The sequence below is a fragment of the Tursiops truncatus genome, chromosome 4, assembly GCF_011762595.2.
Source record: "Tursiops truncatus isolate mTurTru1 chromosome 4, mTurTru1.mat.Y, whole genome shotgun sequence".
Classification (NCBI taxonomy): Eukaryota; Metazoa; Chordata; class Mammalia; order Artiodactyla; family Delphinidae; genus Tursiops; species Tursiops truncatus.
Window position 1 is genome coordinate 39,469,223 of NC_047037.1, and position 11,598 is coordinate 39,480,820.

At 40.3% G+C, this 11,598-nt stretch overlaps 1 long non-coding RNA gene across 3 annotated transcripts in view; it reads right to left on the bottom strand.

Moving 5' to 3' along the window:
* The window catches only part of LOC109551927 (uncharacterized), a 30,198-nt gene that overhangs the window by 17,684 nt on the left and 916 nt on the right, over positions 1–11,598 (bottom strand). The gene's annotated exons all lie outside the window — the stretch shown is intronic.

An 11,598-nucleotide genomic window follows, 5' to 3' on the forward strand; every position in this document is an offset into this window, starting at 1 on the left:
AATCCAGTGGGTTCCTGAAGGATGCTATGGTATAAAGGTCTCTCTGTATATTTGTTATTGCTTGTTATAGATCTGGGGGAAGGGAGAGAGAAGAGTATCATACTACATTCTCAATAATAAGAACTTGTTTAATGTCCTATGCTTCTGTTAAGAGTGACCTCCAAAGTCAGACCACATGGATTCAAATCCCAGCCCTGCTACTTGCTAGCTATATGACTTTCAGTGACTGACTGAGATGTCCTGTTCCTCAGTATTCTCATCTATAAAAATGGGGATGATAATAGTAATGACTTATGTTATAGGTCATTACTATTATTCTGTGTCCGTCACAGTTCTTCTAGTACCGAGGACAGTATATTATTTTTAAAAAGGAGAACACCGTCAGTTGTCATAATCACTCTGAATTTAAACTTCAACTTTGGAACTCTGAGCAGACCCTGTATTTAAAATGGTTATTTGGTTTCTATTTCTAGCCATGGCAGGCAGCTTGTAGAAAGAAAATCCTCCCATGAGAACACCTAGAAGAGTTAAATTTTTAAAAAATTGTAATGTCTGCAAACATTGAAGAGCCACCAAGGCAGCCCGGGCTTGAAGGGTCAAGATGCTTGAAAGAAGGCAAACTCACTGACATAAGCCTGACGTTCTACAATCCCCACTGAGTCATCTGCTGACTCATCTTTACAATGGATAGAGGGCAGAGAAGCTGAGCAGAAGCTTTGGCAGAGTCACTGGAGAGACAAATATGGGAGCTCAGGGCCACCAAAGGAACCAGGACTTGAGATGCCAAGATTTTGGAGGGAAAGAAAGTGCAGAGAACTGATTTAAATAGAATTATCTGCTTTGGGACTTCCCTGGTGGCACAGTGGTTAAGAATCTGCCTGCCAATGCAGGGGACACAGGTTTGAGCCCTGGTCCGGGAAGATCTCACATGCTGTGGAGCAACTAAGCCTGTGCGTCACAACTACTGAGCCTGCGCTCCAGAGCCCACGAGCCACAACTACTGAGCCCACGTGCCTAGAGCCCATGCTCCACAACAAGAGAAGCCACCGCAATGAGAAGCCCGTGCACCACAACGAAGAGTAGCCCCTGCTCACCACAACTAAAGAAAGCCTGTGCACAGCAAAGAAGACCCAATGCAGCCAAAAATAAATTTAAAAAAAACATTAAAAAATAATAAGTAAATAGAATTATCTGTTTTTTGCCTCTACATATTTGCCAGTTAGTAAGCAGAACAGGCTAAGAGTTAGAGAGGCAGAACAAAAAGTGGCAGTTAAGAGACTGAGAAACTAAACAGAGCTAATGACAGTACCACAGTGCTGGATAAATAAACATGAGCATTCAGAGCCTACCAAAGCAGAGTGGCCATGGTAAACACCTTCTGCTTTCAGTTGGAACTGATGGGACTACAACCTAGAAATAAGGGTAAATAGATATAGACCAACCTTTGTAAAGGCTTAAAACCCAGCCTCAAGTAAGCTTATTCCCTGATTGGTTTAAGGTATTCTGCTTTTAATCTGTCTGCCAGAGTTAACATCATTGAGAGTCTTTACAGTTTTTCATATGCAATGTCTGGCATTCAATCAAAAATTACCAGGCATACAAAGAGACAGAGACAAGAGAAAAAATACACAATAGAAACAGACACAGAGATGATCCAGATATTGGAATTATCAGACACAGAATGTAAGATAACCGTGATTGACATGTTCAAGAAAATAGATGACAAGATGAAGAATTTCATCAGAGAACTGAAATCTATGTATTACAAAAAAGCCAAATATAAATTCTAAAACTGAAAAATTCAACAAATGAGTTCAAAAACAGTTTAGACAGATGAAGAATGCATTAGCAACCTGGAAGATTGGTTGGCAGAAAATATCCAGATGGAAGCATCCAAACCAAAAAAGAAGAAAAAAACATGGAAAATCGCAAAGAAAAGCATGTAAGACATTGTGAAAAGGTCGAACATATATGTAATTGGAGTTCCAGAGCGAAACTGAGTTGAGAGCAATAGGAGCAATACTTGAAAAGGTAATGACTAAGAATTGTTCAAAACTGATTTAAAGGGATCAAGGTATAGATTCAAGAAGTATTACAGGGCTTCCCTGGTGGCGCAGTGGTTGAGAGTCCGCCTGCCGATACAGGGGATGCAGGTTCGTGCCCCGGTCCGGGAAGATCCCACATGCCGCGGAGCGGCTGGGCCCGTGAGCCATGGCCGCTGAGCCTGCGCGTCCGGAGCCTGTGCTCCGCAACGGGAGAGGCCACAACAGTGAGAGGCCCGCGTACTGCAAAAAAAAAAAGAAAGACAAAGAAGTACTACAAACCTCAACCAGGATAAATACAAACACACACACACACACACACACACACACACACACACACACAGACATCTAGGAATGTTCATAACCAAGTTTCTGGGAAAACGAAACAAAACAAAAAAGAAAACCCTAAAAGCAGCCGGACTATCTTCCCAAATTACCTTCAAAGTAGCAACAATTAAACAGCAACTTAGAAACAGAAACAGTGGCAGCCGGAAGACACTGCAATAACATCTTCAAAATGCTGAAAGAAAATAACTGCCAAACAACAATGTATTCCAAATATTGAGCCAAAATAAGGACATTTAAGACAAACGAAAGTTGAGAGAATTTGTTGCCAGCAGACCTGTGCTTCTTTAAAAAAAAGAAGTCTAAAAAGAGCTCTTCAGGCAGAAGGAACATTATCTCTGATAGAAGACCATACAAATGTGGAGGAATGAAAAATGCTAGAAACTAAACAAATAAATAATGACTATATGAAACTATAAAAATGGCTGTTTGGGGACTGTAAAAAGCTAGTAGTAACCAACCTACTTTTCAGGTCTTGTATGTTGGGAAATGTTCATTGTTTTTTAAGAAGCGAAAAAGGATCATCTTAACTAGGAATATTCCATTTCCTTCCACATTAGGAGCCTTACAGCATCACGTGCTAACCCCGACCCTTCTACTCACTGAAGAATAAGGCATGTGATGGGCCCTTGAGGGATTATTTAAAGCCTCATTAGTCACTGTTTAGAAGCCAATGTCACAAAAGGAAATAGCAACATGCTAAGGGCAATGCTGCTGTGTTACAGGGCTCCACCCATTGTCTCACTGTGTGTACATTATCCCAATAAGTTGCCCCAACAACCCCACCAGGTAGGTGTTTTTCTCCCTATTGTATAGAAGTTCAGAAAAGTTCATGAAATTGCCCCAAATTGCACAGTTAGAAAGTGACGGGGGCTGGATTTTAACCCAGTACTACAAACAAAGCCCATGGTCTTTCCACTCTACCAGGCCAGAGGCTAGAAAGGCTCCAGCCAGTAAACTAATGTGAGCGCACATAATAGTTAAAAGAGAAGATCTAAATGTGCATAGCACACATGTAGAATATTCTTCAAAATAAGAGTGAGAAGATGGAAGGATGGATGGATGGATGGATGGATGGAGTCAGACACAAAAGCCCCTGCCTCAGCAGTAGATGGTTAATCCACTGACAGATTCAATGTTTATATTATAAATCAAGCAAAAATGCTGAAACTTAGAGGAAATTCTCTGTTCAAAAGCTACAGCAACATGGATGGACCTAGGGATTATCATGCTAAGTGAAGTAAGTCAAACAGAGAAAGACAAATATCATTTGATATCACTGATATGTGGAATCTAAAAAAAAATGAAACAAATGAACTTATGTACAAAACAGAAATCGACTCACTGACATAGAAAACAAACTTATGGTTACCAAGGGGGAAGGGGAGCAGGAATCAATTAGGAGTTTGGGATTAAAATATACATACTACTATATATAAAATAGATAACCAGGGACTTCCCTGGTGGTGCAGTGGTTAAGAATCCTCCTGCCAATGCAGGGGACATGGGTTCGATCCCTGGTCCGGGAAGATCCCACATGTCGCAGAGCAACTAAGCCTGTGCACCACGACTACTGAGTCTGCGCTCTAGAGCCCATGAGCCACAACTACTGAGCCCATGAGCCACAACTACTGAAGACCCCGCGCTTAGAGCCCGTGCTCCGCAACAAGAGAAGCCACCGCAATGAGAAGCATGCACACCACAAAGAAGAGTAGCCCCTGCTCGCCGCAACTAGAGAAAGCCTGCGCACAGCAATGAAGACCCAACGCAGCCAAAAGTAAATAAATAAATTAATTTAAAAAAATAGATAACCAACAGGACCTACTGTATAGCACAGGGAACTATACCCAGTATCTTATAATAACATATACTGGAAAAGAAACTAAAAAAGAATATATATATATATATATATATATATATATATATATATATATATATATGTCTCTGAATCACCTTGCTGTACACCTGAAACTAACACAACATTGTAAATCAACGATTTTTCAATAAAAATTTTTAAAAAAAGCTGTCAGAATGTGCCCAGCAGCTCTCTTAGCAGTTCACTTCACCTGCCATTAGGTGATCTTTCAGAATACAAATAAAAAAAAGCAAAAAATAAATAAATAAAGCTGCAATATATCTGCATGTTAAATAATTCAAACAGTACAGAGGATATTAAATAAAAAGCAGGTTTTCCCACTACTTCAAAGATTCAATCTCCTTCTCCAGAGGAAATGGTCATTGATTTTCTATGCTCTTAGGAGTGTAGATCTATGTTGATACTGTACCTATATCTATGTGTATGTATATATATATATATATACTTTTTTCCTTGCACAAATGGAAGCATATTACACACTGTTGTGAACCTTGATTGTTCACATGACTTTTCACATAATGAAGATTGTTTCTAACACACGTATAAATCTAATTCAATCTTTTTAATAGCTACATTGAAAAATTCATTGAAAAGATGAATTAGGCTTTATTGAAACAATTCTCTATTAATGGACATTTAGAATGTTTCGAGTCTTTTGATATTAAAAATAATACTTTTAATGGAAATCAGTCTTTATGTATACGTGCAAATAGTTTACAGGATAAATACTTGGAAGTGGAATTGCTGAGCAAAAGTATATATTTTTTATTTTAATAGCTATTGCCAACTAACCCTCCAAGTATATTGCACTGGGTTATACTCCCTCCAACAGAATATTGAAACCTATTTCCACATACCCATAAGTCATCAAACTTTCTAGTTTTGCAAATTATAGGTTAAAAATCATATCTCGTAATTTTAATTTGCATTTCTTTAATTTTGAGTGCAGCCGAGTATTTGTCATATGTTTCTAAGTAATTTGTATTTTTCTTTCTTTAAACTGTCTATTCATAACCTTTGCCCATTTTTTATTGGATTGTTGGCTTTTTTTTTTTTTTTTGCGGTACACGGGCCTCTCATTGTGTGGCCTCTCCCATTGCGGAGCACAGGCTCCAGACGCGCAGGCTCAGCGGCCATGGCTCACGGGCCCAGCTGCTCCACGGCACGTGGGATCTTCCCGGACTGGGGCACAAACCCGTGTCCCCTGCATCGGCAGGCGGACTCTCAACCACTGTGCCACCAGGGAAGTCCACTTTTTTCTTTTTAATATTCATATTCATATACTAAGGAGATCAGCCCTTGATCTGTCATACACCGTTGCAAATTTTATTTTTGAGGTTATCATTTGTCTTTAAATGTTATCTATGGTATCTTTTTCTCGTAGAGATGTTTGTTCTTTATATAGTCAAATTCATCATTTCTTTTCTTTTTAATGTCTAAGCATCAGGTGATAGCATAATGCATGACGCTGCAATGCCCAGGAGCTGTATCAGTTTTGTTTGTTTGTCTCAAGATGCAGAAAAGTTTGCAACAATATTCATAAAAATCTTTATTCTGGAGCATCAGTAAGCAACAACAACACCTTTCCTGGAATATTTTCTTGAAGACCACTGTTAATACTTTTGAGGTTCTTCAAGACAGCATGATAACATATGGATGTTGCCTGTAGAAACAGCGCTATGAATATTTAGGACTCTCCTTCCCCCCTCATTGGGAAGTTGCCACTTAACATTTAAAAGAGTGCAAAGAGTCAATTGTGGAAGAAACTGGTGAGTGTGTGCCTTAATCCAAAAATAATAACTGCACCTCTCCTTGTATAGTGATATCTCATAGCGATGACACTCTACCACTGTACAAAAGTCTTACCTGGTCATTATATAATCTGATTCATATGACAAGGCTAGACAACCAGGGATTACCATCTCCATTTTGCAGATATGAAAATTAGGAAAGGCAGTGGCTTGTCTAAGCTTACATGGTTACCAAGTCGCAGAAGGGGCCTAGAACCTAAGTCTTTTGATCATAGATGCAAAGTTACTTTAGACTCTAACGTAGCCTCTCTGGCTCAGCTCACTACTCTTCTCCCTGCTGCTGAAACACCTCACCACCAAAGAAGAAATTGCTCCATGGAACCAGCCTCATCAGCATGTCATGTTTGAGGTTGGTATATGCAGCAAGGAACATAAGGCTCTGCCTCTTAGCCAACAGGTCACCTTTTTTTTTTTTTTTTTGCGGTACGCGGGCCTCTCACTGTTGTGGCCTCTCCCACTGCGGAGCACAGGCTCCGGACGCGCAGGCTCAGCGGCCATGGCTCACGGGCCCAGCCGCTCCGCGGCATGTGGGATCCTCCCGGACCGGGGCACGAACCCGCATCCCCTGTATCGGCAGGCGGACTCTCAACCACTGCGCCACCAGGGAAGCCCAGGTCACCTTTTAAGAGCAGAGCTGTACTGGACCCCACACTGTCAGATGGCTTGCGAACACCAGCTGATTTATGCTCAAATTCAATAGCCGCTATAGAATAGAACTGCAGGAAATCTGACAGCAGAGTCCTTGCTATATTGTGAAGGACGCTAGTGTTTACAATACCTACCTACAGATTCACATTTACAGTTTCAACTGATCACAAGTCTCTTTGGAATCTCACTTCTTCCAAGAATGGGCTGCCACTCTAAATTATGGCACCAGAGATACAGTCCCAAGTCTATTGTTCAGAGCGTATGACTACGAACATGTCTACTCATGGAGAAGAATAATGATGAAAGCAGGTAGCCTGAGCTACTACTGATATTTAGTACTATTGCAGGTATCCAGCACTACTGATAATTTGGATGGTATAACTTCTTTTAGTTTGGGGAAGCGAGGAGCCATCCTGTGTACTGTAGGATGTTTAGCAACATGTTGCATCAATTCTCTACCCACTAGATGCCAGTAACAACCCCCTTACCCCATTATGATAACCAAAAATTTCTCCAGACATTACCAAATGTCCCCTGGGGAACAAGATTGCCTCCAGTTGAGAAACTCTGATACAGAGCCTTAATACGTTCTGCCAAATTCCTGAAAAGATCTTTGATTCCCAGTGATGGATCTATTAGGTGAGATCTCAGGTTGGCCCACTGCTCAAACTGAAAGGGAAAGGAATGACTAATAGAAAAACTACCTGAATATACTAAACTACAATTAAAGTTTGCAAACAACTATCAAGTTATCTGCTTAGAAAGGGTGTCTTTACTTATCAACATTTTGGGCAGAATAAGGACTTCAGATGAAGAGGATTAAGTTGATCGTATTCTTCAATTCATGACATCACAGGTCCCTTCTTTTATATGTGTGTATACTTATATTTATATATTTTATTTATCTCCATTCCTTATTCTCATTCCCATCACTCCTCAATGGGATCTATCCTAATATGTTTAACATGTATCTTTTTGTTTGCAGGTGTCCTTGTGTAATGTGTACAATTTTGAATACATTTTTCTCATTAAAGTATATGGAAGTCCACAATCACTTACAATTCTGAAACCTCCCAGCTTTGGACACCAAAGGTTTATTTTTCTTAAGCTCACTTAGCAGCAAAATATGACTCATGGGATGTGAGGTTATTTGTAGCCTTCATCCACCTAATGTAACCATTCCTACATTTTGCTGCAGAAATATTGTGTTCAATCATGAGATGTTACCTTTTCACTTTCTAAAATCCAAATTTTTTTGTATTCCCAAACAAATCTGACTCCAAGAGGTTTAATTGTCTACCTCTAGTGTTATATACAGATCTTATCCTGTTTTTATCTTTATGTTTTTACCCAGTATTATGTTTTAAAGACCTACCCATATTGATGCGTGTACATATAGTCCATTATTTCTAACTGCTGCAGAGTACTCCATGAAGTGGATCCCTCACATTTCACCTACTCATTTACCCACTGGTGGGCAACTAGATTGCCTTCAACTCCCACCACTACGAACAGTGACTGAAAGAACACCTTCATATACAGGCTTTATGGACCTGTATAAGAATCTCTTTGGGATGTACATGCCAAGATAGAATGCTGGGTCATCAGGTATGCATATACTTAATCTGACCAAAGCTAGACGCCGGAATGCCCTCTAGTATAGCTGCATCAGTCTACTTGCATTATAGAAAAGATCCTAGAATCCTACATTTCACCAACATTTGTCAATATCCAATGTACTCATTTTTGCCAGTCTAAAAAGTACAAAGTGATAACTTATTCTTATTTTCTTTGGCATTTTATACCTTATTCTTATTTTCTTTGACATATTTCAGATTATAATATATCTGAGCATCCCATGATGCTGGTTAGCCTTTGGGGTTTCCTCTTTGTATACTGCCTGTTCCTAAGTTCTGCCCATTTTCATTGGGGTTTCTTTTTCTTGCTGACTTGTAGGAGTTCCTTGTATACTCTCCTATTGGTTTTAGACATTGCAAAATATCTTCTCCCAGTCTGTCAGCTATCTGTTAACTTTGTCGATGGTTAACAGGAAATTATACTACAGAAATTCTTAATTTTTATATAATCAAATTTACGAATATTTCACTTATGGCTTGGGGCTTTGATGTTTTTAAGAAGTCCTTCCCACTCTTGAGTGACAAAGATAGCCTCCTACATTTTCTTCTACTATTGTAATAACTTTACTTTTCACATTTAGTCTTTAACCTACTTCCAAGTGGCTTCACTTCTGTATGTTGTTTTAGGTTGGAGTCCAGTTTTATTTTTCACCTTACAGTGAGAATTTTCTAGTAAACAATCCATGCTTCCCTGATCGTCCTGGGTGCTATTGTATCTTTATACTAAATATGCATATATATGAATCTGTCTGTAATTTTCTATTTTGTTTCAAAGGTCCATTTGGCTGTCCTTTTGCCAAACACTATTTTTCTTATTATTGCTCTGAACTATGTCTTTATATCTGGTCGGGTTACTCTCCCATCTTTATTATTCCTTTGCAAGCTTAACTTAGATATTCATGGGCTTTTATTCTCATATATTTTAGAGTAGGCTTATTATTAAGTTCTTCAGAAAAGTTATTTGTAATTTGTATTGCAATTGCATTGAATATGTGAATTAACTAGAAGAGACTTGAGCTATTTACATCTCAAGATCTTCCACCCAAGGGTATGTGTTTCCCATTTTAAATTAAATCACTCTATGTTCTCGATTAAATTTTCTCCAAAGACCATTTTATGTTTCTACTAACCCATGTAATAATCACAACAAACCTATGGTACTTTTATTATCATCATTTTCCAGACGAGGAAACTGAGCCCACAGAGATAAGTAACTTGCCCAAGAACACACAGCAAGTAACTAACAGAACCTGGATTCAAATAGTTTAGAGTCCATATTCTTAACCACTGTACTGCCTCTCCATCTACAGGCAGTTGCTTTATAGTTTGGCTGCTACTGTGAATGGTATTTTCTTTTTATTACTGTCTATTTATTATCTGGTATATTATTTGTTATTATATTTTCTAATTCGTTGTTGCAGATGTAGAGAAATTTGGTTGATTTTTGAAAGTAGGTATTTGTATCCAGTGAAGACGCTGAATTCTCTTATTAGTTCTAGTATTTGATCTGTTGTTTCTGTTGTTAATAGTGACGCTTTTGTCTTTTATGTTCTGGTTTTTAAATCTCTCATTTCTTTTTCTTTCCTTATAGCATTGGCCAAGACTGCCAGTACAATGCTAGATATCATGTAGTAGTAATCATGGGCAAAGAATGTCTCTTATAGAAAAGTAATGTTATCCCAGAAGAAGGCTGTTGTTCTATCTTGGCTAAAGGATGTGCAGCACATCAGAGAACTTTCACAAAAGTATAGGCAAAAACTGTGTCTGGTGGCCAAGAATCCATTCTGAGCAGAGGCCCTATGCTCATTTATGCTGCAGAAATTACTTTTCCATAGGAGGTGGCCCTTCCAAGGGAGAAATAGCTCAGCTGTGATAAACTTGACTTCATCTGACTTAAGTACATTTAACTCCATCCTAAACTCCTATGGCAACAACACAGCTCAGCACCTGTCATTTGCTTCACACAGTCTGCTAGATGCAATTGTTTCTGACGTTGCATTGCTCTCTATTCCCAAGGGGTAATTCACAGACTGCAGCATTGGAAGGAGCTTTGGAGATCAACTATTGCTCCCATTTTACACAGATCTACAAGTCCCTATGGTGGGTACCTCATCACCCTTGAGCAGATGATCTGCTAGGGGGACTGATGCCAACAACAGAGAGAGTTTGAATCAGACAAGGGGTTAACACAGCTTTCTCCTTTCTCCTAGTTGGCTTCATCACTCCATCTTCAGTAAAGTTTGGCCCTGCCGAGTGTTCATGATAACATCCCAAGGCTTACCTCATCCTTCCCGACTTCAACAGGGACCTAGAGGAAGCACCCTCTCTTCTCTCCTGTATTCCAAAAGGCTTATCCCTATCCAAGTTTAGTGCATCTGCACAAAGGTGGGCACTGGCAGCTCCATTGTGAAGTCCTGGGACTTTAGTGCAGTCAGATCCATCAGAGATGCTGAGTGGGTGACCAAACACACCCCTCCCTTTCACACATACCCAGGGTGACTAATGCTCGTGGTACAAATGAGTGAACTGAAAAGTCCCACAGGAACCTCAAACCCAACACATCCAAAGTGGAACTTCTCCGTGTCTCCTCCAAACTCACTCCCCTCTCACAGTAACCCCTGTGCAGGAACTGGAACAACCTCCATTCAGCCATTCTCAGCACCTTCCTATCCCTCTCACCTGAGGAGTTACCAAGTCTTGGTCCCTCCCCACCCTAAGTATCCCTCTTGCCCACCCTCCATTCTGAATAGGGCCTTGGCCACGCCCTCCCACTCCTGACCCCTGGTATCCATCCTCCATACTACTGCTGAAAGATCTTCCCATCATGCAAATCCAACCATGTCTCCTGCCTAAAACCCTAGAAGGCTCCCCACCACCCTCACCAGAATGTATACTCCTTAGCACGGCATCTACTACCCTCACGGCACAGCCCCATCACCCTCGCCAACCTCACACCCTGTATAGGACCTCTAGATCGCCACCTCCCTCTACCTTCCTTGACTGTACTTCCGATCCCTGTTCCCTCAACCTAGAACCTGCATCCCATCCCACTGGAAGCGGTCTAATGCCTACTCACCCTTCAACATTCAGGTCGCAGCCCCCTGCTTCTGGGAGCTTTTGCTGCCCCCTCACCCCCGTTGTTCCTGCTGACGTGCCCTCTCTCTGGCCTCTCCTGCCAAGACCTTGCACATCCATCCCACTAAATTGTAACAATTCTCTCCTGGACACTGTAAAAAAAC